Source organism: Salmo salar, chromosome 15 (assembly GCF_965601325.2).
Source record: "Salmo salar chromosome 15, fSalSal1, whole genome shotgun sequence".
In the NCBI taxonomy this organism is placed as follows: Eukaryota; Metazoa; Chordata; class Actinopteri; order Salmoniformes; family Salmonidae; genus Salmo; species Salmo salar.
Window position 1 is genome coordinate 26173205 of NC_138305.1, and position 25198 is coordinate 26198402.

A 25198-nucleotide genomic window follows, 5' to 3' on the forward strand; every position below is an offset into this window, starting at 1 on the left:
TGGCTGTTTTTCTCCTCATCTCGTTTTTTTAATACAGGCTGTAAAGCCATGAACCTACTCTTTTCAGTTTTCTGTGTAGTGCTATTTGTAACAATTTCAAAAAGGCTTCCTCCACTTGTTATTACCTACAGCCTGTAACCAACGCTTCCATTGCATCTTCTTCTCTTTCACTGGCATACCTAACGAGGTAGCGTTGAAACTGACTGAGGACGTGCCAGAACAGAGCAGCGTAGTACAGCTGACGTGTACCTCTGAGGTCATACAGACCAACAGGATTACTAAACAAACCAACAGGATCACTATACAGACCAACAGGATCGCTATACAGACCAAAATGATTACTATACAGACCAACAGATCACTATACAGACCAACAGGATCATTATACAGACCAACAGGCATCGCCCGGTCACTGTACAGACCAACAGGATCACTGTACAGACCAACAGGATCACAATACAGACCAACAGGATTACTATACAGACCAACTATATAAACTAAAGTAAAACATTAAATAGAAAGTAACACAATAAAATAACAATAACGAGGCTATATACAGGGGGTACTGGTACCGAGTCAATGTGCGGGGGTAAAGGTTAGTCGAGGTAATTTGTAATTTGTACGGGGTCAATGTAAATAGTCCAGGTGGCCATTTGATTAATTGTTCAGCAGTGTTATGGCTTGGGGGTAAAAGCTGTTAAGGAACCTTTTGGACCTAGACTTGGCACTCCGGTACTGCTTGCCGTGCAAAAGCAATCATTATCTAGACTCTAGAAAACCATCTCCCATCAATGACATCATTATCTGGATTCTAGAAAACCGTCTCCCGTTAACTACATCATTATCTAGATTCTAGAAGACCATCTCTAATCAATGACATCATTATCTAGATTCTAGAAGATCATCTCTAGTCAATGACATCATTATCTGGATTCTAGAAGACCATCTCCCATTAACTACATCATTATCTGGATTCTAGAAAACCATCTCCCATTAACTACATCATTATCTAGATTCTAGAAGACCATCTCCCATTAACTACATCATTATCTAGATTCTAGAAGACCATCTCCCATTATTAACTACATCATTATCTAGATTCTATAAGACCATCTCTAATCAATGACATCATTATCTAGATTCTAGAAGACCATCTCTAATCAATGACATCATTATCTGGATTCTAGAAGACCATTTCTGATTAACTACATCACTATATAGATTCTAGAAGACCATCTCCCATTAACTACATCATTATCTAGATTCTAGAAGACCATCTCCCATCAATGACATCATTATCTAGATTCTAGAAGACCATCTCCCATCAATGACATCATTATCTGGATTCTAGAAAACCGTCTCCCGTTAACTACATCATTATCTAGATTCTAGAAGACCATCTCTAATCAATGACATCATTATCTAGATTCTAGAAGACCATCTCTAATCAATGACATCATTATCTAGATTCTAGAAGACCATCTCCCATCAATGACATCATTATCTGGATTCTAGAAAACCATCTCCCATTAACTACTTTCATTATCTAGATTGTAGAAGACCATCTCCCATCAATGACATCATTATCTAGATTGTAGAAGACCATCTCCCATCAATGACATCATTATCTAGATTCTAGAAGACCATCTCCCATCAACGACATCATTATCTAGATTCTAGAAGACCATCTCCCATCAACGACATAATTATCTAGATTCTAGAAGACCATCTCCCATCAATGACATCATTATCTAGATTCTAGAAGACCATCTCCCATCAATGACATCATTATCTAGATTGTAGAAGACCATCTCCCATCAATGACATCATTATCTAGATTCTAGAAGACCATCTCCCATCAACGACATCATTATCTAGATTCTAGAAGACCATCTCCCATCAACGACATCATTATCTAGATTCTAGAAGACCATCTCCCATCGACTGCCAGCTGCCTGAATTTGTTTTAGTTTGTTTTTAATTAAAAGCAAGTTTGAGATTCTGTATGAAAAGCTCTATGTAAAATAAATACATTTATTATTATTATTATTATTATTATTATTATTAAATACCAACATTTGAAGGAGATGTATCTTCTGCTTGGATAGTTCCAGTCTTGGACTGTTCCATCTGTCCCTCTCAGTCTGGCTTTAATACCAGTTTGTCTACAAGTTAATAATTGATATGTTGAATTCACATCCCCATTTCAACCAAATCTAAGTGAAAGAATAGCACTAAATCAAAACAGCAAGCAGTTAGCGGACAGACATTCACTTTCTTTTCTTTCTGGAACAGACCAGCCAGTATCTCATCGGCGGTTTTCCACAGGTCATGACCTCAGCAAACGAGAAACACTCAAAACGTACGTCATCCTGTTTCCAAACAGTGTATGATTACCTTCTTTCCATGAATGGAATAAACCCCATTGCTTTTTCTCTCTTGTCTTTTTCAGGAGCTTTCCTTCTCTTTCCGACGGAGGAAGGTCTTTGGTTTTCAGAAGCGGGTGACCAGATAGACGGACGGAGGTCTTTGGTTTTCAGAAGTGGGTGACTAGATAGAAAGCAAATTATGGTTTAGTGAATGAGAAGAAAAGCAAACAGAGATTGATATTCTAGGTTGGGATGTAACTGAGGCTGACAAGTTGTGTGGGTATGCTGGGCCAGGCAGGGCAGCTGTATCCGCTTGGAGGGAGATTGGAGTTATAGCCTGTATTCCAAACGGCACCCTATTCCCTATTTAGTGCACACTTTTTAATCAGGGCCAATAGGATTCTCTTCAAAAGTAGTGCACGATATAGGGAATAGGGTGCCACTTGGGACACACCTGTAGTTCATTTACATTACATCTGTCTCCATCTGTGACCAATAAGAGTTTTGATGAGGGCACCACAACACAAACAAGCCTTGATCAAAGCCAGCACAGCTCTGCTCAACACACACACACACACACACACACACACACACACACACACACACACACACACACACACACACACACACACACACACACACACACACACACACAGACCCAGACACACACACACACACAGACACACACCCAGACACACACAGACATACACACACACCCAGACACACACAGACATACACACACACAGAGACACACCCAGACACACACCCAGACACACACACACACACACACACACACACACACACACACACACACACACACACACACACACACACACACACACACACACACACACACACACACACACACACACACACACTCTCTCTCTCACTCACAGCCACTGGGACTCATACTGACACGGATTGGAGGGGACATTTAGGTAAAGCAGGCATAACAGTGACTCTGTCCACCATGATTGTTCTTCTGTCTCCAGGGTGTTATTGTTGTTTTGACACTATGTTGTTTCGTTCTTCCATAGAGTTCTGTCATTTATGTTTTGGGTGGGGTGAGATGTTTGCTTGTGTGTGTGTATGTGATTGTGCGTGCGTGTGTGTGTGCTCGTCTGCGTGTGTGTGTGTGTGTGCATCTTGCTTCTTTGTATTTGGGTGTTCTTCATTGGCTCAGAGAAACCCATATTGATATCAATCAGAGAGAGATACATGTTGTTGTCAGATAAACCCATAATGATATCTGAGAGATGCATGTTGTTGTCAGATAAACCCATATTGATATCTGAGAGATGCATGTTGTTGTCAGATAAACCCATAATGATATCTGAGAGATACATGTTATTCTGAGGAAAAAAAAACATATTGATATCAAACAGAGAGAGATGTATGCTGTTCTCATGTTTTCCTACATGGGACAGTTAAAGCTTGGCAGACACACATCTAGGGCCCTGAGAGTAGAGTTTAGAAATCCATTGCAAGCAAAAGTTTCCTGGAAGCTTTCTGGTATCAACACCTGTGAGGTTATTGTCTTGGAATGATAAATATGATGAAAGACAACTGTTTTTTTCTCCCTTTGACATAGTGATTTATCAGACTATCTTATCTCAAGTAAATTATCTGGAGTGGATAAATTTTTTGTACTGGTCCCCAAGTGGGAAGCAAACCCACAACCCTGGTGTTGCAAGCACTATTCTCTACCAACTGAACCACACGGGACATCTACCTGACACTGTGATAGATAGCTAGCTGGCTAGCTAGCTAAGATAGATAGATAGATAGATAGATAGATAGATAGATAGATAGATAGATAGATAGATAGATAGATAGATAGATAGATAGATAGATAGATAGATAGATAGATAGATAGATAGATAGATAGATAGATAGATAGATAGATAGATAGATAGATAGATAGATAGATAGATAGATAGATAGATAGATAGATAGATAGATAGATAGATAGATAGATAGATAGATAGAACACATGGTTTGTTACCTTGGGTCATGCTTATTTAACGTGAGTAACAATTCAGTTACAGTCATTTTATATAAGGTCACAAATTGCACCATATTTCCTATACCAGGTATCCTCAACTCTTACCCTATGAGGTCCAGAGCCTGACATTTTTTTGTTCTACCTGATAACTAATTGGACACACCTGGAGTCCCAGGTCTAAATCAGTCCCTGATTAGAGGGGAACAATGAAAAAAATGCAGTGGAACTGGCTTCACGGTCCAGAGTTGAGTTTGAGGGCTCTATATAGTGTATTATGGGCCCCGGTCAAAAGTGTCAAACATGGCTGTGGAGAGGGATGGGATTGGCTCCTTCTCTTGGGTCTGTTCCAGCTCTAGAATGTCCCAATGCTGTTAAGAGAGGGTTTCCCTCACAGCTGTCAAAGTAAAGGGATTAATCTGTTGTCAGCATCCTAATGCTTTTTGTGTGTGTGTGTGTGTGTGTGTGTGTGTGTGTGTGTGTGTGTGTGTGTGTGTGTGTGTGTGTGTGTGTGTGTGTGTGTGTGTGTGTGTGTGTGTGTGTGTGTGTGTGTGTGTGTGTCAAAGTAAAGGAAGTTCTCCCTTCCACTTGGCAAAAACTGGTTGAATCAACGTTGTTTCAATGTAATTTGTCAACATATTGTGACATGGAATCGACCCACATTGGATTTGCAAAAATCAAATAAAAAAATCAACATAAACTCTTGTTTTGAAGTTGAAATTTCAACCACAGGATTATTCATCATGGTAAACAGATTCACTGTTGCTATCGAAATCATTCAACAGAGTAGGTTTAACCTCTACGGGATCTGTGTCCCTAATTTACAGTAGCTATTGCAGTGAAAAAATACAATGCTATTGTTTCAGGAGAGAGCTCAACAACAAAACACTTTTATCACAGCAACTGGTTTGATACAATCACCTCTGAAGGTAAATAATGTACTTACATTCAGTAAACTTGCTCTAATTTCTCATCCTGAGAGTCCCAGAGATAAAACGTAGTATAGTTTTGTTTGATAAAATCCATTTTTATATTCAAATGTAGGAACTGGGTTGTAAAGTTTGAACCCCTGCCAAATATTAACCAATTATTCACGTTGAAATTACGTGTTGTGGCCAGTGAGTTGCCACCACTCCTTTCAATTTACAGTTCTATATACAGTAAGCAACGTTTACAAAGTCAAATACCACTATAGACATAGATTTGGATTGATTCATTGATTTACCAACTGACAGCCACCACTGGGGTGGTCACCATCACTCTTCAGTTCTTCAGTTGAATTGGAGTGTGAGCCTGGTGATTCAATCAATGTGATATCAATGTGATATCCCTATGGAACCCTTCGCCCAATACCATGGCCCAGTCAAAGCACCTCCACTGCAGCTCAGACTCAGACTCATTGTATTGTGACAGTGAGGTAATCTGCTCGCAGCAGGTATAGGAGAGACTGGGATTGGGATTAACAGGGAGTAGAGTAATCCCTCTGGGATAGTATATGATAGGATAGATGGCCTGGGGAGTGGAATCAGGAAGGGTGAGGATGGGAATGTGGGAATACAGTCAGATGAACACAATCAAAAAACAGGATGCTGTGGGATTATTGAAGATACTCTTTGAAGAGGTAGGGTTTCAGTTGTTTTCGGAAGATGGACAGGGACTCTGCTGTCCTAGCTTCAGGGGGAAGATGAACAGGGTTTGGGGAAAGGGGTGTAGAGGGTTTGGGGGTAATGGGTGAAGAGGGTTACGGGGTAAGAGGTGACGAGGGTTATGGGGTAAGAGGTGAAGAGGGTTTGGGGGTTAGGGGTGAAGAGGGTTACGGGGTAAGAGGTGAAGAGGGTTACGGGGTAAGAGGTGAAGAGGGTTACGGGGTAAGGGGTGAAGAGGGTTACGGGGTAAGAGGTGAAGAGGGTTACGGGGTAAGGGGTGAAGAGGGTTACGGGGTAAGGGGTGAAGAGGGTTACGGGGTAAGAGGTGAAGAGGGTTACGGGGTAAGGGGTGAAGAGGGTTACGGGGTAAGAGGTGAAGAGGGTTTGGGGGTAAGGGGTGAAGAGGGTTACGGGGTAAGGGGTGAAGAGGGTTACGGGGTAAGAGGTGAAGAGGGTTTGGGGGTAAGGTGTGAAGAGGGTTACGGGGTAAAAGGTGAAGAGGGTTTGGGGGTAAGGGGTGAAGAGGGTTACGGGGTAAGAGGTGAAGAGGGTTACGGGGTAAGGGGTGAAGAGGGTTACGGGGTAAGAGGTGAAGAGGGTTACGGGGTAAGGGGTGAAGAGGGTTACGGGGTAAGGGGTGAAGAGGGTTACGGGGTAAGGGGTGAAGAGGGTTACGGGGTAAGGGGTGAAGAGGGTTACGGGGTAAGAGGTGAAGAGGGTTACGGGGTAAGGGGTGAAGAGGGTTACGGGGTAAGGGGTGAAGAGGGTTACGGGGTAAGGGGTGAAGAGGGTTACGGGGTAAGGGGTGAAGAGGGTTACGGGGTAAGTGGTGAAGAGGGTTACGGGGTAAGGGGTGAAGAGGGTTACGGGGTAAGGGGTGAAGAGGGTTACGGGGTAAGGGGTGAAGAGGGTTTGGGGGTAAGGGGTGAAGAGGGTTACGGGGTAAGGGGTGAAGAGGGTTACGGGGTAAGGGGTGAAGAGGGTTACGGGGTAAGGGGTGAAGAGGGTTTGGGGGTAAGGGGAGTTTAAACTGATGCCCGGAGAAACAAATTAAACAAATCCGCGAACACCAAGGTTGCGAACTCAAAACACACGAGTCACGCTAGAGCCTTCAAGTGCCTTCTGTAATCAAGCACACCTTTCAATGGCTCAACAAATATAAACACCACCGCATCAGGACGTTCTCCTACGAACTGCAACATGTAAACGCAGTCAGCCGCTGCACTAGTGTACTCTAGCTGACTCGGCACGCGTCCAGATGGCACACTGATTTATTTATTTTTCCTGGGGAACTGTGCTATGTTCTCGCTTAGGCCTCTAAAGTCACATCATCTGTAGTCTCAACACATTGGGATTCCTCTTAATGTAGGATCTGGAGTTTGCTATTTTCACATATCTATAGTCTCAACACATTTTGTGTCTTCTTAATGTGGGAGTAAAACTGGGGACCTGTTATGGTGTAGCACAGCTGGTGTAGCCTAATGACAGACTCAGTCATAATGGAAATCAAAATGGAAACTCTGTGACAACATGATATACACACAAAGAGAAACTCAAGTTCACATCTGGTACATCTGGTACAGTAGCTGACGTTGGCCAACAGACAGGGACTCAATCAGGAAGTCTTGACCCTGGCTAACAGTTAAGACAGGGACTCAATCAGGAAGTATTGGCCCTAGCCAAAGGTTAAGACAGGGAGTCAATCAGGAAGTCTTGACACTGACAAAGTTTAAGACAGGGAGTCAATCAGGAAGTCTTGACCCTGGCCAAAGTTTAAGACAGGGACTCAATCAGGAAGTCTTGACCCTGGCCAACAGTTAAGACAGGGACTCAATCAGGAAGTCTTGACCCTGGCCAACGGTTAAGACAGGGACTCAATCAGGAAGTCTTGACCCTGGCCAACGGATAAGACAGGGACTTAATCAGGAAGTCGTGATGCTGGCCAATGGTTAAGACACGGACTTAATCAGGACGTATTGACACTGGCCAACAGACAGGGACTCAATCAGGAAGTCTTGACCCTGGCCAACGGTTAAGACAGAGACTCAATCAGGAAGTCTTGACCCTGGCCAACAGTTAAGACAGGGATTCAATCAGGAAGTCTTGACGCTGGCCAACAGTTAAGACTCCATCAGGAAGTCTTGTTATTGTCTTCTTACTCAGGATGGGGATGTGGCAAAACAGCAAATTCGCCACACCAGGAGTTGACACACTGTAAATAGGAGCTGACACACTGTAAATAGGAGTTGACACACTGTAAATAGGAGTTGACACACTGTAAATAGGAGTTGACACACTGTAAATAGGAGCTGACACACTGTAAATAGGAGCTGACACTGTAAATAGGAGCTGACACACTGTAAATAGGAGCTGACACACTGTAAATAGGAGTTGACACACTGTAAATAGGAGCTGGCACACTGTAAATAGGAGTTGACACACTGTAAATTGGAGTTGACACACTGTAAATAGGAGCTGACACACTGTAAATAGGATACCATACGACCCAAAATGCACTCGTTTACGCGTCAAAAATTCTCGTTTCAGATTATAAAAAAATGCATTATCAACATGCATTATTTTTTTGCAGTTTCATAAAAAAAGGAAAACGTTTCCATGACCTGCTGGTAGCAACTGTGTGTCTGCTGTGTCTTCCATGGCATGCTAACAATATTTAGCCAGAATATTGACCCTGTAATCTGCTGCCCTGCTGTGGCTGTGGGTCATTTACATGGTCATGTAAGTGAATAAGCCAGAGTAGCACGGCAGGAAATGAATGGACCAGGCTGCTGTCATGCTGTTGTCCATTTCATGGTCCCATCATGGCTTCCCATCTGGTCTCAATGCCAGTGTCTAATTTACAGCTCATCTAGATTCTGATATATCAACGAGTTCAGCCAATCAGAGACTAATTGACCTGTCATGTTTAGGATCAACAGGTCAACCAGTTCAGCCAATCAGAAACCCTGAGAGCTTGAAGTCCTGTCATGAGTCTCTCCATGGTCTAATCTGCCACTATGGACCTCCATTCAGGACCATTAGAAACTGACAGGTCTGACAGATGTTTAAGCTGTCATATGGGGGCTTGAGTTATCCACCCCAGTCAATCCATCCTCATCAAATGCTGAATGGAACCAAAGTGAGCATTGACGATGCCGGTGACTGGGGAGAAAATACTTTAATGGCCGTACGCACTACATTTCTTGGTAAATCAGCAATCACCTTTTAGTTTCCACACAGAGAGTTTGTATGTGTGTGTGTGTGTGTGTGTGTGTGTGTGTGTGGTGTGTGTGTGTGTGTGTGTGTGTGTGTGTGTGTGTGTGTGTGTGTGTTTGAGTGTTCCAGCACGATCATTCAGGGTAAGGAGATTTCGGGAGGTGGCGGGACGGCACTTAAAGGCTCTGAGCCAGAGGACTGAACAAATAAACAATCGGCTGATGATTTCAGCACGCACGGCTCGCCTATTTCCCCGTGAATCAATGGTACACGCTCGCTATACCCTGGTAAACTAAGGCCGTCAAGGCCTTGTCGCTTCCAGCCCACGGCTCTGTTTTCTTCACTAATGCCCCTCCATCTCAATCCCTCCATCCCTCGCCCTCCTCAGCCTCCCTCTGTTGTTCTGATGTTCCCTTACACCTGTTCACCATTCAGGCTTGAAAACGTCAAAGCAATTTACCGTGAACGAGCCAGTTCACACATTCCTCCGTACGTTTTTAGACCGCCAGCTAATCAGGACCACGGATCTCAATGTATAATTAGCTTTCTTGCCCAATTTAGCAATGCTAATCTGGATGCGCTAGCTGTTACTTTATTCACTAATACCTCAAACTGGAACAGGGATAGACAGACAGCACAATTACTGCCCCCCCCCCCTCTCTCTCTCTCTCTCTCTCTCTCTCCTCTCTCTCTCTCTCTCTCTCTCTCTCTCTCTCTCTCTCTCTCTCTCTCTCTCTCTCTCTCTCTCTCTCTCTCTCTCTCTCTCTCTCTCCTCTCTCTCTCTCTCTCTCTCTCTCTCTCTCTCTCTCTCTACCACAGAAGTTGATTTGGAAGTCGGGGGAGATCTTTGGTGAATTAGTGAGATCATTTGTTTCGCAAGGTTACAGACAATTTCAACACTTCACAAGGCCACCTAGATTAAGCGATATTCAAAGTGACATCGCCAAGGTGTTTTCAGCCAACAGGAACTTCCATTCTGTTCAGTTGAGCGTTTCATTATGTTGAATCAGTCTGTGTCCCAAAATGGCACCCTATTCCATATCAAGTGCACTTGTTTTGAGCAGAGCCCCAATGCACTCTGGTCCAAAAGTAGTGCACTGTAAAGGGAATAGGGTGCCATTTGTGACACACACTGACAGTAGCGTGATGAGTCAGAATAACTCTTTATGGTCCCTATTATTAATGGGTTAGTCTAATATTCAGGATGTATAATTTATCAGTAAACAAAACAGAAACACTACTTTTCATCTTTCAAGTAAAACAACCACTGTTCAACGAAACACTCTTTTTTTTGGCATTGCTCTTTCCTCTATTTTTGGGCTGACTGATTAGATGGTTTGCAGATGGTTGGGTTCCTCACAGTTAGAGAATCTAGCAGCAATCCCTTCTTAGCGTTTGTTTTTGCTAAAATCAAGTGTAAAGACTCCAGGGGCCCTTGTCAAAAGTGTTGCACTACATTTGTGATGCGGCTTTATGCAACTGTGTGTGTGAGAGATTGCGTGTGTATGTCCGGATGTGTGAAACAGAGACAGAGAGAAAGAGAGAATGTGTGTGTGTGTGTGTGTGTGTGTGTGTGTGTGTGTGTGTGTGTCTCTTTCTCTCGGTGTGTGTGTGTGTGTCTCTTTCTCTCTATATATATGTGTGTGTGTGTGTGTGTGTGTGTGTGTGTGTGTGTGTGTGTGTGTTTGTCCTGGTCTTGCGGTCCGTACCTCTGACTCACAAGGAAACGTTGTGGTGTGGGGAAATTAGACTGTTAGTCAGGTCCTGTTCCTGTTGTTAGATTACTTGTTAGATATTACTGCATTGTCGGAACTAGAAGCACAAGCATTTCGCTACACTCGCATTAACATCTGCTAACCATCTGTATGTGACCAATAAAATTTGATCTGTCCAGTGTCTGTTCTTTTGCCCATCTTAATCTTTTATTTTTATTGGCCAGTCTGAAATATGGCTTTTTCTTTGCAACTCTGTCTAGAAGGCCAGCATCCCGGAGTTGCCTCTTCACTGTTGACATTGAGACTGGTGTTTAATAAAGCTGCCAGTTGAGGACTTGTGAGGCGTCTGTTTCTCAAACTAGACACTCTAGTGTACTTGTCCTCTTGCTCAGTTGTGCACCGGGGCCTCCCACTCCTCTTTCTGTTCTGGTTAGAGCAAGTTTGCGCTGTTCTGTGAAGGGAGTAGTACACAGAGTTGTACGATATCTTCAGTTTCTTTACAGCGAAAGCAAAACATTAGATTATGTTAGGAGAGTACATAGACAAAAATAACCACACAGCCATTTTCCTAGCATGGAGAGGCGTCACAAAAACCCAAAACACAGCTAAAGGAAGCACTAACCTTTGACGATCTTCATCAGATGACACTCCTAGGACATCATGTTACACAATACATGTATTTTTTGTTCGATAAAGTTCATATTTATATCCAAAAACAGCATTTTACATTGGCGCGTGATGTTCAGAAAATGTATTCCCACGAAAACTTCCGGTGAATGAGCACATCAATTTACAAAAATACTCATCATAAACGTTGTCAAAATACAGAACCATTTTTTAAAGAATTATAGATACAGTACTCCTTGATGCAACCGCTGTGTCAGATTTTAAAATAGCTTTTCGGCGAAAGCACATTTTTCTATATTCTGAGTACATAGCTCGCCATCAAAGCAAGATATACAGACACCCGCCAAGTTCTGGGGTCACCTAAACTCTTACCTTTGCTGATCTTCGTCAGAATGCATTCCCAGGACTGCTACTTCCACAAGAAATGTTGTTTTTGTTCGAAATAATCCATATTTATGTCCAAATACCTCTGTTTTGTTCGTGCGTTCAGGTCACTATCCAAAGGCATAATGCGCGAGCGTAATTCGAGACAGGAAAAGTCAAAATGTTCCATTACCGTTAGTAGAAGCATGTCAAACGTTGTTTACAATCAATCTTTATGGTATTTTTTATGTAAAAATGCGATAATATTCCAACCGGACAATAGCGTATTCATTCCAGAAGAAAAAGAAGGAGGGGCGTGCTATCGGGCTCACGCATCACCAAGTCCTTTGTCCATAGGCAGTCCACTCATTGACTGAGCTCCTATTCTCTGCCCGGTTACAGGAGAATGATGAAAAAACTTTCTGAAGGCTTTTGACAGCCAATGGAAGCCTTAGGAAGTGCAACGTGACCCCACAGACACTGTAGTTTTGATAGGGATTCAAAAGAAAAACTAAAATTCTCAGATCCCCCACTTCCTGGTTGGATGTTTCTCAGGTTTTTGCCTGCCATATGAGTTCTGTTATACTCACAGACAGCATTCAAACAGTCTTAGAAGCTTCAGAGTGTTTTCTATCCAAATCTACTAATAATATGTATATTCTAGTTTCTGGGCCAGAGTAGTAACGAGTTTAATTTTGGTACGTTTTTCATCCGGCCATGAAAATACTGCCCCTTACACTTTAAGAAGTTCTAAATAAGGACAGTTGTATTGCTTATTTAATCAGAACAACAGTTTTAAGCTGTACAAACATAATTGCAAAAGGGTTTTCTAATGATCAATTAGCCTTTTAAAATTATAAACTTGGATTATCTAACACAATGTGCCATTGGAACACAGGAGTGATGGTTGCTGATAATGGGCCTCTGTACACCTAAGTAGTTATTCCATAAAAACTCTGTCTTTTCCAGCTACAATAGTCATTTACAACATTAACAATGTCTACACTGTATTTCCGATAAATGTAATGTTTTAATGGACAAAAAAAGTTATTTTCTTTCAAAAACAAGGATTTTTCTAAGAGACCCAAACCATTTGAACAGTAGCGTAGGTTAGGAACTTTTGTGAAAGAGCACAGTTTGAAAGATATGGCAAATAGAAATAAAACTGGATGGACTTCAGAAATAGAGGAAGGGCAGGAGTGAAAACAAACAAAATAAAACTATTGTAAAATTGATTGTGTCCATGAAATGTACAGTTAAAGTGAAACGTTTACGTACACCTTAGCCAACTACATTTAAACTCAGTTTTTCACAATTCCTGACATTTAATCCAAGTAAAAAATCCCTGTTTTAGGTTAGTTAGGATCACCACTTTATTGAAAGGAATTGAAATGTCAGAATAAAAGTAGAGAGAATGATTTATTTTAGCTACATAGACTCAATTAGTATTTGGCAGCATTGCCTTTAAATTGTTTAACTTGGGTCAAACATTTCAGGTAGCCTTCCACACGCTTCCCACAATAAGTTGGGTGAATTTTGGCCCATTCCTCCTGACAGAGTTGGTGTAACTGAATCAGGTTTGTAGGCCTCCTTGCTCGCACACACTTTTTCAGTTCTGCCCACAAATGTTCTATATGATTGAGGTCAGGGCTTTGAGATTGCCACTCCAATACCTTGACTTTGTAGTCCTTAAGCCATTTTGACACAGCTTTGGATGTATGCTTGGGGTCATTGTCCATTTGGAAGACGCATCTGTGACCAAGCTTTAACTTCCTGACTGATATCTTGAGATGTTGCTTCAATATCTCCACATAATTTTCCTCCTTATGATGCCATCTATTTTATGAAGTGCAGCAAAGCACCCACACAACATGATGCTCCCACCCCCGTGCTTCACAGTTGGGATGGTGTTCTTCGGCTTACAAGCTTCCCCCTTTTTCCTCCAAACATAACGATGGTCATTATGACCAAACAGTTCTATTTTTGTTTCATCAGACCAGAGCACATTTGTCCTTAAAGTACAATATTTGTCCTCATGTGCAGTTGCAAACCGTAGTCTGGCTTTTTTTAATGGCAGTTTTGGATCAGTGGCTTCTTCCTTGCTGAGCGGCCTTTCAGGTTATGTCTATATAGGACTCGTTTTACTGTGGATACAGATACTTTTGTACCTGTTTCCTCCAGCATCTTCACAAGGTCCCTTGCTGTTGTTCTGGGATTGATTTATACTTTTCACACCAAAGTACGTTCATCTCTAGGAGACAAAACACGTCTCCTTCCTGAATGGTATGACGGCTGCATAGTCCCATTGTGTTTATACTTGCATACTATTGTTTGTACAGATGAACGTGGTACCTTCAGGCATTTGGAAATTGATCCCAAGGATGAACCAGACTTGTGGAGGTCTACAATTTCTTTTGTGAGGTCTTGGCTGATTTCTTTTGATTTTCCCATGATGTCAAGCAAAGAAGCACTGAGTTTGAAGGTAGGCCTTGAAATACATCCACAGGTACACCTCCAATTGACTCAAATGATGTCAATTAGCCTATCAGAAGCTTCAAAGCCATGACATAATTTTCTGGAATTTTCCAAGCTGTTTAAAGGCACAGTCAACTTATTGTATGTAAACTTCTGACCCACTGGAATTGTGATACAGTGAATTATAAGTGAAATAATCTGTCTGTAAACAATTGTTGAAAAAATTACTTGTGTCATGCACAAAGTAGATGTCCTAACCGACTTGCCAAAACTATAGTTAGTTAACGAGAAATTTGTGGACTGGTTAAAAAACGAGTTTTAATGACTCCAACCTAAGTGTATGTAAACTTCTGACTTCAACTGTATGTTGTATGTATAAGCTGGAAATACAGACGTAAGCGTTGTTGTTCACTAGTTTGCTCCAATTGGTGGTAGGGTTGGCGGGTAATAAAGGAAATGTAACAAAAAGTGTGTGTGTGTGTGTGTGTGTGTGTGTGTGTGTGTGTGTGTGTGTGTGTGTGTGTGTGTGTGTGTGTGTATGTTATATATGCAAATATATGGGGGAATGGAATTGATGCAGACAATTACATTGATGGTAGCCACAATCCATCTGCAATATTAAAGCTGATATACCCTTAAAGATATTGAAACAATAATAATATATATATATATATATATACACACTGCTCAAAAAAATAAAGGGAACACTTAAACAACACATCCTAGATCTGAATGAAATAAATCATCTTCTTAAATACTTTTTTCTTTACATAGTTGAATGTGCTGACAACGAAATCACACAAAAATAATCAATGGAAATCCAATTTATCAACCCATGGAGGTCTGGATTTGGAGTCACACTCAAAATTAAAGTGGAAAACCACACTACAGGCTGATCCAACTTTGATGTAATGTCCTTAAAACAAGTCAAAATGAGGCTCAGTAGTGTGTGTGGCCTCCACGTGTCTGTATGACCTCCCTACCATGCCTGGGCATGCTCCTGATGAGGTGGCGGATGGTCTCCTGAGTGATCTCCTCCCAGACCTGGACTAAAGCATCCGCCAACTCCTGGACAGTCTGTGGTGCAACGTGGCGTTGGTGGATGGAGTGAGACATGATGTCCCAGATGTGCTCAATTAGATTCAGGTCTGGGGAACGGGCCAGTCCATAGCATCAATGCCTTCCTCTTGCAGGAACTGCTGACACACTCCAGCCACATGAGGTCTAGCATTGTCTTGCATTAGGAGGAACCCAGGGCCCAACGCAACAGCATATGGTCTCACAAGGGGTCAGGCTACCTCTGTCGAGCACATGGAGGGCTGTGCGGCCCCCCAAAGAAATGCCACCCCACACCATGACTGACCCACCGCCAAACCGGTCATGCTGGAGGATGTTGCAGGCAGCAGAACGTTCTCCACGGCGTCTCCAGACTCTTTCACGTCTGTCACGTGCTCAGTGTGAACCTGCTTTCATCTGTGAAGAGCACAGGGCGCCAGTGGCGAATTTGCCAATCTTGGTGTTCTCTGGCAAATGCCAAACGTCCTGCACGGTGTTGGGCTGTAAGCACAACCCCCACCTGTGGACGTCGGGCCCTCATAACACCCTCATGGAGTCTGTTTCTGACCGTTTGAGCAGACACATGCACATTTGTGGCCTGCTGGAGGTCATTTTGCAGGGCTCTGGCAGTGCTCCTCCTTGCACAAAGGCGGAGGTAGCGGTCCTGCTGCTGGGTTGTTGCCCTCCTACGGCCTCCTCCACGTCTCCTGATGTACTGGCCTGTCTCCTGGTAGCGCCTCCATGCTCTGGACACTACGCTGACAGACACAGCAAACCTTCTTGCCACAGCTCGCATTGATGTGCCATCCTGGATGAGCTGCACTACCTGAGCCACTTGTGTGGGTTGTAGACTCCGTCTCATGCTACCACTAGAGTGAAAGCACCGCCAGCATTCAAAAGTGACCAAAACATCAGCCAGGAACTATAGGAACTGAGAAGTGGTCTGTAGAACCACTCCTTTATTGGGGGTGTCTTGCTTATTGCCTATAATTTCCACCTGTTGTCTATTCCATTTGCACAACAGCATGTGAAATGTATTGTCAATCAGTGTTGCTTCCTAAGTGGACAGTTTGATTTCACAGAAGTGTGATTGACTTGGAGTTACATTGTGTTGTTTATGTGTTCCCTTTATTTTTTGAGCAGTGTATATTATTATTTTTTTAAACGAAGAAAAATAACACAAACAGACCCCACAGATACCTATGACAGCAAGACAATTAGACAAAAGATAAATACTTCACACATTGGAAAGAATTAACAAAAAAACTGAACAAACTACCTGACCACTGTGACTGACCCAAAATTAAGGAAATATTTGACTATGTACAGACTCAGTGAGCATAGTCTTGCTATTGATAAAGGCCGCCGTAGGCAGACCTGGCTCTCAAGAGAAGACAGGCTATGTGCACACTGCCCACAAAATGAGGTGGAAACTGAGCAGCACTTCTCAACCTCCTGCCAAGTATATGACCATATTAGAGACACATATTTCCCTCAGATTACACAGATCCACAAAGAATTTAAAACAAACCCAATTTTGATAAACTCCCATATCTACTGGGTGAAAAACCACAGTTTGGCATCACAGCAGCAACATTTGTGACCTGTTGCCACAAGAAAATGTCAACCAGTGACGAACAAACACCATTGTAAATACAACCTATATTTATGTTATATTTTATTTATTTTCCCTTTTGTACTTCAACTTTTTGCACGTAATATGACATTTGTAAAGTCTTTATTCTTTTGGAACTTTTGTGAGTGTACTGTTTACTCTCAATTTGTATTTGTTTATTTCACTTTTGTTTATTATCGGCCTAGTGGTTAGAGCGTTGGACTTGTAACTGCAATGTTGCAAGATCAATTCCCCGAGCTGACAAGTTAAAAATCTGTTGTTCTGCCCCTGAACACACTGTTCCTAGGCATTGAAAATAAGAGTGTGTTCTTAATTACTGACTTGCCTAGTTAAATAAAGGTAAATAAAAAATCTAGTTCACTTGTTTTGGAAATGTAAACATATGTTTCCCTTGAATGGAATTGAATTGAGAGAGAGAGAGAGCGAGAGAGAGAGACAGAGAGATAGTTTGTGCTTATTTTAGAGGACGTGTGTTTATGTGTGTGTGTCAAGGTATCTACCTGTCTGGGTACTTACCTGTGTGGTTTACCTTTGACAAGTTCCTGGCAGGACTCTCTTTAGTCCTGGGCTTATATTCATGAAGCGTCTCAGAGGAGGAGTGCATACTATCTATACGGTCCCTGGTATGTTCCTGGCAGGACTCAGTCTGTTGAGTAGACAGGTAGACTATCTATACGGTCCCTGGTATGTTCCTGGCAGGACTCAGTCTGTTGAGTAGACAGGTAGACTATCTATACGGTCCCTGGTATGTTCCTGGCAGGACTCAGTCTGTTGAGTAGACAATCTAGACATATGTCTTATCTGGCTACTTTAATGTCTGATTGGCAGCCGAGCAGTAAACCCTTTAATGTGTGTGTCAAGCTGTGAACATCTCCCTCTCTCTGTCTCTCTTTCTGTCTCTGTCACGCTCTCTTTTTCTTTCTGTCTGTCCGTCCGTCCGTCCATCCATCTCTCTCTCAATCTCTCTCTCTCTCTTTCTGTCTGTCACTCTCGTTTTCTTTTTCTCTCTCTCTTTCTCTCTCTCAATCTCTCTCTGAGTCTCTCTCTCTCTGTCTCTCTCTCTCTCTCTCTCTCAATCTCTCTCTGTCTGTCTGTCTCTCTCTCTCTCTCTCAATCTCTCCCTCTCTGTCTCTCTCTCTGAGTCTCGCTCTCTCTCTAAATCTCTCTCTTTCTCTCTCTCTGTCTCTCTCTCATTCTGTCTCTCTCTCTCAATTTCTCTCTCTTTCAATCGCTCTCTCTCTGTCTCTCTCACTCTGTGTCTCTTTATCAATCTCTCTCTCTTTCTGTCTGTCACTTTCTCTTTTTCAATTCAATTAAATGTGCTTTATTGGCATGACATAACAATGTACATATTGCCAAAGCTTACTTTGGATATTTACAATATGAAAATAATAAGAATGAAAATTGTCAACGGGACAACAGTAACAACAATAACCAAGGGTCAAAATAACCATACATTCAACAATAACAATAGCCATACAGTAGAGGACATGTGCAGGTTGATTGGTCTGTCAGACACTGTCCCTCAACTTATTGCAGGCAGCAATGTAGTGCGCTGCCAACCCACAGCTCTCTGTGTCCTCCCCCAACAGGACGGGTAGCCTACTCTCATCAGAGAGGTCTTTGAAACCTTGAATAAGGGTTTCAAATTTGGGGAATTGGGACTCTAATTGTTTTATATTTTTAACATTTTGTCAGGAAATGCAGCTCCGTCTCAGGTTCTGCTGTGGTGCAGTGGTTGCACAGCCTTTCCTCTACAGGGAGCCAGGTTTTCCTGTGTCTACCCTTCTCAAAGGCAAGGCTGTGCTCACTGTACTTTGTCAAGGTTTTTCTAAGGTTTGATCAGTAACCATGGTCAAATAGTTAGCCACGGTGTATTGTCGATTTAGGGCCAGATAGCACTGCATTTTGCTTTGTGCTTGTGCTTGTGTTTCCCAATAAGTAATGTCGTTTTGTTTTGACTGTGTTGTAATTTGGTTTATTCAGATTGATTGGATGTTCTGGTCCTGAGGTTTCAGTGTGTTAGTAGAACAGGTTAGTGAACTCAGTCCCAGGACTAGCTGGATGAGAGGACTCTTTTCTTTGCTCAGCTCTTGGCATTGCAGGGCTTGGTAATGATATGAGAGGGGGTCACTGTATTTTAGATGTTTCCAAAACTTAATTGCTTTTAAAAAAAATGGTATTATTAGTGGATATTGGCCTAATTCCGCCCTGCATGCATTGTTTGTAGTTTTCCTCTGGACATGTAGGAGAATTTTACAGAACTCTGCATGCAGGGTTTCAATGGGGTGTTTGTCCCATTTGATGAAATCGTGTTTTGCAAGTGGACCCCACCTCGCTGCCATAAAGTGTTCATTTTTCAGGGTGTGTAGGGTGTAAATATGATCAGTCGTGCGATGTTGTGGTATAAATCCAATTAGGCTTTTACTCAAGACATTGTGCTTATTAAGGAAGTTAAGAACTCTTACATTTATAATACTACAGAAAACCTTCCCCAGGTTACTGGTCACACAAATGCCTCTGTAATTGTTAGGGTCAAATTTGTCTCCGTTCTTAAAGATTGGGGTTATGAGTCCTTGATTCCAGATGTCAGGGAAATAACCTACAGATTAATAAGCGTGAATGGGCTAGTGACAGTGACAGCATGGAATTCAAAGGAGGAGATAGACAGATGGGTCAGGGGAGAAAGAGAGAATGTCCACTTGGGAGAGATGAGGATTCCAGTGCCACCACCCTGCTGACCAGATGCTCTCGGGGTATGCGAGAACACGTGGTCAGACGAGGAGAGAGCAATAGGAGTAGCAGTGTTTTCTGTGGTAATCCATGTTTCCGTCAGCGCCAAGAAGTCGAGGGACTGGAGGGAAGCATAGGCTGAGATGAACTCTGCCTTGTTGGCCGCAGACCGGCAGTTCCAGAGGCTGCCGGAGACCTGGAATTCCACGTGGGTCATGCGCGCTGGGACCACCAGGTTAGAGTGGCAGCGGCCATGCGGTGTGAAGCGTTTGTGTGGCCTGTGCAGAGAGGAGAGAACAGGGATAGACAGACACATAGTTGACAGGCTACAGGAGAGGCTACGCTAATGCAAAGGAGATTGGAATGAAAATGAACTAAACAACTGGGGAAGCGAGAGAGCAGGGCCTCCCTCACTAACCATTCAGCAATAGTGTTTCTCTGTTAGTCCGTCTTGGGGGAAGCAGAAATGATTCTTCTGCAATAGAAGAAATTCACCAGCAGTAAACTAGTAAAATGGTAGAGCAGTAACAGTAATATATAGTATAATGGTATGTCACGTCCTGGCCAGTATAAGGGTTAATTGTCATTGTAGTTTGGTCAGGACGTGGCAGAGGGTATTTGGTTTGTGGTTTGGGGTGGTGTGTTTGTTGTAGGGGATTTGATTTATGTATGCCGGGGTTTTTGGGCACTGTTCCTTGTTTATGTATTTCTATGTTGATCTAGCTGGTTGTATGTCTATGTTTGGTTAATTGGGGTTGGGACTCTCAATTGAAGGCAGGTGTTGTCTATTTGCCTTTGATTGAGAGTCCCATATAGTAGGGTGTGTTTGTCTTTTGTGGGAGATTGTTTGTGAGCACTGCTTGTTGAGCCTGCCACACTGTTGTTAGTTGTGAGTATCATTTATTGTTTAGTTTTTTCTGTGGATGCTTTACTCTTTTTTTGTGAATTAAAAGAATGAGTATCCATATACCCGCTGCATTTTGGTCTTCCCTGCAACACCACGACATAATTCGTGACACAGTAACAGTAATATATAGTATAATGGTAGAGCAGCAACAGTAATATATAGTATAATGGTAGAGCAGTAGCAGTAACTATAGTATAATGGTAGAGCAGTAACAGTAATATATAGTATAATGGTAGAGCAGCAACAGGAATATATAGTTGTAACGCCCTGGCCATAGAGAGGGTTTTTTTGTTCTCTATTTTTGGTTAGGCCAGGGTGTGACATGGTGGGCGTTCTAGGTTTGTTTTTCTATGTTGGTGGTTTTCTTTGTTTCTATGGCTCTCAATCAGGAACAGGTGTAGATTGTTGTTGCTGATTAACCTCTCTAGGGTAGGTGGCACCAAATCGTCCCACCTACGTAACAGCCAGTGTAATCCCGTGACGCGCTATTGAAAAACCTCAAAAATGCAAAAACTTCAATTTTTCAAACATATGACTATTTTACACCATTTTAAAGACAAGACTCTCGTTGATCTAACCACACTGTCCGATTTCAAAAAGGCTTTACCACGAAAGCAAAACATTAGATTATGTCAGCAGAGTACCCAGCCAGAAATAATCAGACACCCATTTTTCAAGCTAGCATATAATGTCACATAAACCCAAACCACAGCTAAATGCAGCACTAACCTTTGATGATCTTCATCAGATGACAACCCTAGGACATTATGTTATACAATACATGCATGTTTTGTTCAATCAAGTTCATATTTATATCAAAAAACAGCTTTTTACATTAGCATGTGACTAGCATGTGACTAGCATTCCCACCGAACACTGCCGGTGAACTTACTAAATTACTCACGATAAACGTTCACAAAAAGCATAACAATTATTTTAAGAATTATAGATACAGAACTCCTCTATGCACTCTATGTCCGATTTTAAAATAGCTTTTCGGTGAAAGCACATTTTGCAATATTCTCAGTAGATAGCCCGGCATCACAGGGCTAGCTATTTAGACACCCAGCAAGTTTAGCACTCACCAAAGTCAGATTTACTATAAGAAAAATGTTATTACCTTTGCTGTCTTCGTCAGAATGCACTCCCAGGACTTCTACTTCAATAACAAATGTTGGTTTGGTTCAAAATAATCCATAGTTATATCCAAACAGCGGCGTTTTGTTCGTGCATTCAAGACACTATCCGAAAGGGTAAATAAGGGTGACGAGCATGGCGCAATTCGTGACAATAAATTTCTAAATATTCCATTACCGTACTTCGAAGCATGTCAACCGCTGTTTAAAATCAATTTTTATGCCATTTTCTCATAAAAAAGCGATAATATTCCGACCGGGAATCTGCGTTTAGGTAAACAGACGTAAGAAGATAAAGCATGGGGTCGACTCGTGCACGCGCCTAAGCCCATAGTACTCTGATCGGCCACTTGCCAAAAGCGATAATGTGTTTCAGCCAGAGGCTGCCTCGATATCGTTCAGCTTTTTCCCGGGCTCTGAGAGCCTATGGGAGCCGTAGGAAGCTTCACGTTAGAGCAAAGATCCTCAGTCTTCAATAAAAAGAGCCAAGATGAAACACAACTTGTCAGACAGGCCACTTCATGCATGGAATCTTCTCAGGTTTTGGCCTGCCATTTGAGTTCTGTTATACTCACAGACAGCATTCAAACAGTTTTAGAAACTTTAGGGTGTTTTCTATCCAAAGCCAATAATTATATGCATATTCTAGTTACTGGGCAGGAGTAGTAACCAGATTAAATCGGGTACGTTTTTTATCGGGCCGTGTCAATACTGCCCCCTAACCCTAACAGGTTAAGAGTCATACATAGGCAGCCTGTTTTTCCTTTGGGGTTTGTGGGTGAATGTTTTCTGTCTAGTATTTTGTTTTTCCTGGCAGAACTGTTTGGCTGTCATTTTCGTGTTTTATTTTGCTAGTGTTCATTCAGTCATTAAAATCATTTAAGATGAACACATCCTCCGCTGCACCTTGGTCTCATTCTGACGACGGCCGTTACAATAGTATAATGTTAGAGCAGCAACAGTACACTATAGTATAATAGTAGAACAGTAACAGTAAACTATAGTATAATGATAGAGCAGTAACAGTAATCTATAGTATAATGGAAGAGCAGTAACAGAAAACAATAGTATAATGGTAGAGCAGTAACAGTGAACTATAGTATAATGATAGAGCAGTAACAGTAATATATAGTATAATGGTAGCGTAGCAACAGTAAACTATAGTATAATGATAGAGCAGCAACAGGAATATATAGTATAATGGTAGAGCAGTAACAGTAAACTATAGTATAATGGTAGAGCAGCAACAGTAAACTATAGTATAATGGTAGAGTAGCAACAGTAAACTATAGTATAATGGTAGAGCAGTAACAGTAATATATAGTATAATGGTAGAGCAGTAACAGTAATATATAGTATAATGATAGTAGCAACAGTAAACTATAGTATAATGATAGATCAGTAACAGTAATCTATAGTATAATGGTAGAGCAGCAACAGTAAACTATAGTATAATGGTAGAGTAGCAACAGTAAACTAAAGTATAATGGTAGAGCAGTAACAGTAATATATAGTATAATGGTAGAGCAGCAACAGTAAACTATAGTATAATGGTAGAGCAGCAACAGTAAACTATAGTATAATGGTAGAGCAGCAACAGTAAACTATGTATAATGGTAGAGCAGCAACAGTAAACTATAGTATAATGGTAGAGCAGCAACAGTAATATATGGTATAATGGTAGAGCAGTAACAGTAATATATAGTATAATGATAGAGCAGCAACAGTAATCTATAGTATAATGGTAGAGCAGCAACAGTACACTATAGTATAACGGTAGAGCAGCAACAGTACACTATAGTATAACGGTAGAGCAGCAATTGCAACTATAGTATAATGGTAGAGCAGCAACAGTAATCTATAGTATAATGGTAGAGCAGCAACAGTAAACTATAGTATAATGATAGAGCAGTAACAGTACACTATAGTATAATGGTAGAGCAGTAACAGTAAACTATAGTATAATGGTAGAGTAGCAACAGTAAACTATAATATAATGGTAGAGCAGTAACAGTAATATATAGTATAATGGTAGAGCAGTAACAGTAATATATAGTATAATGGTAGAGCAGTAACAGTAAACTATAGTATAATGGTAGAGTAGCAACAGTAAACTATAGTATAATGGTAGAGCAGCAACAGTAAACTATAGTATAATGGTAAAGTAGCAACAGTAAACTAAAGTATAATGGTAGAGCAGTAACAGTAATATATAGTATAATGATAGAGCAGCAACAGTAAACTATAGTATAATGGTAGAGCAGCAACAGTAAACTATAGTATAATGGTAGAGCAGCAACAGTACACTATAGTATAACGGTAGAGCAGCAACAGTACACTATAGTATAACGGTAGAGCAGCAACTGCAACTATAGTATAATGGTAGAGCAGCAACAGTAATGTATAGTATAATGGTAGAGCAGCAACAGTAAACTATAGTATAATGATAGAGCAGTAACAGTACACTATAGTATAATGGTAGAGCAGTAACAGTAAACTATAGTAGAATGGTAGAGTAGCAACAGTAAACTATAGTATAATGGTAGAGCAGTAACAGTAATATATAGTATAATGGTAGAGCAGTAACAGTAATATATAGTATAATGGTAGAGCAGTAACAGTAAACTATAGTATAATGGTAGAGTAGCAACAGTAAACTATAGTATAATGGTAGAGCAGCAACAGGAATATATAGTATAATGGTAGAGCAATAACAGTAAACTATAGTATAATGGTAGAGCAACAACAGTAAACTATAGTATAATGGTAGAGTAGCAACAGTAAACTATAGTATAATGGTAGAGCAGTAACAGTAATATATAGTTTAATGGTAGAGCAGTAACAGTAATATATAGTATAATGATAGAGTAGCAACAGTAAACTATAGTATAATGCTAGAGCAGTAACAGTAATCTATAGTATAATGGTAGAGCAGTAACAGTACAGTTTAATGGTAGAGTGTTTCTGCTTTATCATATATTTCTTCATCCAAGACGTTACAATACGTTGTTAATAAGAACTCATAATAATAATAATAATAATAATACTTGATTGACATTTATAGACGACTGTCCAGACGGTTACATATGAAGTGGTTTTGTCCGACAACTTTCGCTGGCCCCCTTTCCCACCAAGCCCCTGGACCCCTTTCCCACCAAGCCCCTGGAACCCTTTCCCACCAAGCCCCTGGAACCCTTTCCCACCAAGACCCTGGAACCCTTTCCCACCAAGCCCCTGGAACCCTTTCCCACCAAGCCCCTGGCCCCCTTTCCCACCAAGCCCCTGGCCCCCTTTCCCACCAAGCCCCTGGAACCCTT